Source organism: Ceratotherium simum, chromosome 7 (genome assembly GCF_057802395.1).
Source record: "Ceratotherium simum simum isolate JZ-2026a chromosome 7, ASM5780239v1, whole genome shotgun sequence".
Lineage (NCBI taxonomy): Eukaryota > Metazoa > Chordata > Mammalia > Perissodactyla > Rhinocerotidae > Ceratotherium > Ceratotherium simum.
In genome coordinates, this window is record NC_141906.1 from 32,554,449 (window position 1) to 32,559,412 (window position 4,964).

Below are 4,964 nucleotides of genomic sequence, written 5' to 3' on the forward strand. Positions count from 1 at the left end.
CTCTCCCTCCAGGATTTTATTATCTGGGTCTGTCTGATCGGCATCAAGAGCTCTTTCCACCATACTACAGCTTCTGAAAAACTGCTTTCCCCTCCCTTCTATGAGGCACACATGCTGTCACTCTAGTTCATTCCCTGCTTTCATCCTCCAGCCTTCTCCCCAGCCACACCTTATGGACTCCTTCTCTAGTTCCCCTCATTCAAACAATTCTGGAAATGCCACCTCCTCCAGGAAGTCTTCCCTGACTGCTCCAGCCTATAATCTCCAACATCTCCTCCCTCTTTCATATTTCTCTCCTTCTCATGCACTTGTTCCTTGGCCACTCTGGACAGGGAGCCGCTGGCAGAGAATGTGGCCAGTTCCTCTCTGGGTCCTCTATACCAGGTAAGTGCTTGGGGCAAGTTTGCTGATTGATCAGCAATCACTGAGAGAAAGAATGGGAACTGGGAAAGACTTTGGAATAAGGATGGAGACAGACCTGGGTTCACATACAGCCTGCATGGCTGTGTGTCTTTGGGCCAATCACTGCCTCTCTCTGAACCTCAGTTCCCTCTTTGTAAAATGGGGCTTGTAATCCGAACCTCCATCACAGCCCTGCAAGGAGGACCCATGTGAAAGCTACATCCTCTACAGAGTTGTCCACTGCGTGTCCTGCAATTCACTGTGTGTCCTTGGGCAAGACTCAGCCCTCTCTGGGGCCTTTTCCCCTCTGATGACCCAGGTGACCGCTTAGATTCCTCCTGGCTCTGCCCCAGCTCCAGCACGAAAGCTTGGCGTTGCGGGCCTCCATCTTCCCAGTGTCTCCGCTGACAGAGGCCCTGGCAGGTCCAGGCCAGCAGCCTTCCTGGGAGTCCGCAGGGCTCCAGACTTCCTGGAGCCAGGAAGGGAGAGGCTGGGGATGGGTCAGGCCTGGAGCCCCACAGGGGCTGCTGCTCTCCTACCAACCCACACAGGATGGCGGAAGTCACAAGGACATCCTGGGGAGTCAAGCAGACCCGGGCAGGACGTCTCAGACACGCAGACCCCAGCTGGGGGCTGAGGGCAGAGCTCTCTTTTGCCTTAGGACCCCGCCACGCCCCTGATTTGCTGCTGGGTGACCTCGGTTTTCTCCTCTGTAGGATTGGTGCTGTTGGGAGATAGTGACAGATGTCACTCCCCTTGACCGCTGCCCAGCTCAGGCCACACCATCTCTGTCCTTGACTATGCCAATGGCTGCCTCAATGGCCTCTTGACTTTCAACTAACGGCTTTGGGTACATGTGGCTAAGGAGCCACCGCTGCCCTCCACCTAAGATAAAGACAGAGCCACGGGGCCTGACCTGCAGCCTGCCAGAACTGGGAGCACGCTGGGACAACATTATTGCTGTTGGGTCGGCTCCAGACTGTGCCCAAGGTCTGGGCACCAGGGGCTCAGGTGGCCTCCAACCACCCCTCCCTGTCCCTGCCTTCTCCCCGACCGCTGCTCAGAGGGAAGGGCAGGAGGGGGAAGGCGGGGAGGCTTTGCTGCCCTGTGACTGAGGTCACCTCCCTGGGGCCCACATGGAGCCACTGCCCTGACCCAGGCTGGCCCCCTCCTCTAAGAGTCCTCTCAGGGCAGAGTCTCAGGTATGAAGACTCCCAATCCGGGTGCTTGCCAGGCTGCACACGGAACTACAAATCCATCATTCACTTCCCGGACCAGCCCAGGAAATGAAAAGACACTTAAACTCCCTTCCCAGTGACAGGTTTCTTCCCCTCGCATCTTCCCCAGAGCGATGGGGCTCCCCCAGCCCCACCTCTCCCCTGACCACACATGCACAAGGCTGTTTGTTGCTGTGTTTGGAGTGACCTCAGGCAGGGTTTTGACGAGCTGACTGTGAGCTGGGTTATAAGACTGGGGATGGCTGCCCAGCCCCTCCATCATCAGCTGGGTGACCTTGAACAAGCTCTCAGAGCCACGGTCTCCTCATCTGTAAGATGAGTCTAAAAGCGGCTGTCCCACACGGAGGTTATGGGGGTGGGGTGAGGAAATGGGGGTGGAAGTGTTTTCCAGTGGTCCAATAACCCCTGGCCCCTTCATCCGGGCAGTCAGGCACAGGCTTGCCTCCGTCTGCTTGTCCACTCGGTAAATTGCCCTTACTCTCTCCTCCTCTCTTCCTGCTGGGCAGATGCCATTGAAGGAGTGAGCGTGCCTCAAGGGTCCTCACTCCACCCTCTATGGCCACGGGGCTGCCCACCTGGGGCTGTTGGGTGGTTGGCAGGTGGGAAATGGAGACAGCAGGGAAGCTGGAAGCTGTCACTGACTGGAGGGCTGGAGGGCTGGAGAGTTTCATCTGCCCCAGATACAGACCCCCGCTGCAGGTCTCTGCGGGATCCTGGCTCCTCCGGGAAGCTTCCCAGACACCCTGGCCCACTCCCATTCCACCCTACCCGCCCCTCAACCTTGACTTATTTATTTATTTATTTTTTGGTGAGGGAGATCAGCCCTGAGCTAACATCCGTGCTAATCCTCCTCTGTTTGCTGAGGAAGACCGGCTCTGAGCTAACATCTATTGCCAATCCTCCTCCTTTTCTCCCCAAAGCCCCAGTAGATAGTTGTATGTCATAGTTGCACATCCTTCTAGTTGCTGTATGTGGGACGCGGACTCAGCATGGCCGGAGAAGCGGTGCAGCGGTGTGCGCCCCGGATGGGAACCCCGGGCCGCCAGCAGCGGAGCGCGCGCACTTAACCGCTAAGCCATGGGGCCGGCCCTTAGCTGTGGACTCTATCAAAGAATTTATTGAATGGAGCTGCTCTGGCCAAAAAGGGAGAGAGGCATTTGCTGAAGTCCCGGCATCGGTGGTGGGCTCCGAGGGGCTCCGAGGGGCTCCGAGGAGGGGTGGTAGCTGAGCGGTCTTAATGAATGGCTGGGATTTTGCCAAGGGAGACATGGAAAGAGCATTCTACGTGGAGGGACGTACTTGGCCAAAAGCATGGGGGCGGGAAGCGGGTGGGCTGACCGGAGAGGCAGGTCGCCCATAGGGAGGGGACCTAGAGTGCCTCTGGGCTGGGGAGGGGGCTGAGCTGGAGCCAGCTTTAGTGGGTCCAACTCCCACTGGAGAAGGCGGGGGTGAGCCACGTCCTGGAGACATGGGGCTCTCCACCATCAAAGCATGTCCAGTCTAGTGGGGGACAGACTTCAGTGCACACAGGCGCCCAGCGCTGTGGTGGGGCATCCGGGGAGGCACAGGGGCTGGAGGGTACTGAGTCTGGGTGGGGAACCCTGACTAGCTGGGGGTAGGGGGGTCACAGAAGGCTTCCTGGAGGAGTTATGTCATGCCCGTGTTGCATCTCGAAGTGGGTGTCAGCACCTTGAGGGGGGCACTCAGCCAGAGGCGCTGGCATGCGCAGGGGCTGTATGGACTCCGCCAGGGGAGGTGGGAAGCAGAGAAATATGGCGCCCTGCCCAGCCCTGCCCCGTCCTGTCCCAGCCGGGCTCCCTCCCTCCCCCGTCTCCACCCCCTCTGCCTCAACGCCCACCCCTTCCAGTTCATCCCTGAGCCCCAGGACCTGCCTTCTGAAACCCAGCTGAACCCAACCCTGCCATCACGGCCTGTGGCCCAGCCCTGCCAAGCTCTCCAGCCTCCAAGAGGCAAAGAAAGGTGAGGCGGGGGGCATGGGGGCCCCGCTGCCTCCTCCGGATGGGGCCAGCGGAACTTCCCAAGATAAGGGCGGCCAACAATGGGGGGCTGTGTGGTGCGGCCCCTCTCCCGGCCAGAGGAAATGAGTGGCCTCCGCACCATTAATCCGCTGCGGCCTGCGGCACCCGTTCGCAGGGTGACCCGGGTGGAGGGAGATGTTCCCAGCCCCCACCCGCTGTTCCAGCCAGAGGGGCTGTCCCTGCTACTCCAGACTCAGCTCCTTCCTGGCCCATAGGTGTGAGTAGGGGGCTGGGGGCAGGGGCGGAAGGGGGCCGCCGGGTTGGGGAAGCGGGGCCTGCGTTGGCTGCCTGACTGAGCCCAGCCCTGTGTGGGCCCCGGCAAGTGCCTCACCCCTTCTGGACTCCCTGCCACTCGCCGATCCCTGGGCTCCTTCCTTCTGGGCTGTTCTGAGAGCCTGAGGACACCACATGCCTGTAATTCTTGTCCTTCTGCCCCTCTTAGCACAAGGGCCTCAGGACACATGTTTTACCCAAATATGGGGGCTTGGATGGTGGGATTTTAGGCAGGAGGCGAGGCTGCTAGCTGGGATGTTTGGGCTTTGTGGGCTGTCACAGCCACTGCAACATAGGGAGTATGCATGGCCCTGCACCATTCTGGGCCTCAGTTTCCCCTTCTGTACTGTGAGGGGTGGGACTCGACGACCATCCTGTGGAGGATGGGCCACTGTGGTCAATGCCAGGGGATGGGAAGCCAGGGAATTCCACAGGTCCCCCAAGTTGCGCCTTAGCCACTGACCAGCTGTGTGAATCTGGGCAGATCCCCCCCTGCCTCGGGGCCTTGGTCTTTTGGGTTAAATGGGGCCCCTGCCCAGCCAGCTCACAGGAATTCTGTGACAATGCATGCAGATGGGCACCTGTATGCCACACAGGGAGGAAGCAGGTGGCTTTGTCCCAGGAGTGGTTTGCCTCAGTCCCGGAGTCCCTGAAACACATCAGTGCCCTCCCCAGCCCCCTGCCCAGGCTGCCATCACTCCGCAGGGCTGCGTGTCCTGGGGGTGGCCCAGCTCTCTAAGAGCAAAGGAAGAAAAGTGACATTTGCTGAATCCCCACACTGTGCATGGCCCTGCGCCACAGCGTCCCTAAGCATGCTCTCCGCTGATCCTTAGCACAGCCCTCGAGGTGGGAATTCATGCTCCCATTTTACAGATGAAAAAGTTGTGGCCCAGAGAGAGAGTGACTTACCCATGGTCACACAGACGGTATACGACAGAATCAGGGCTCGGCCTGGCCTGAGCTCACTGCACTGCACCCCAAAGCCCACTCCCCACCCTGCCTTTAGATCAAC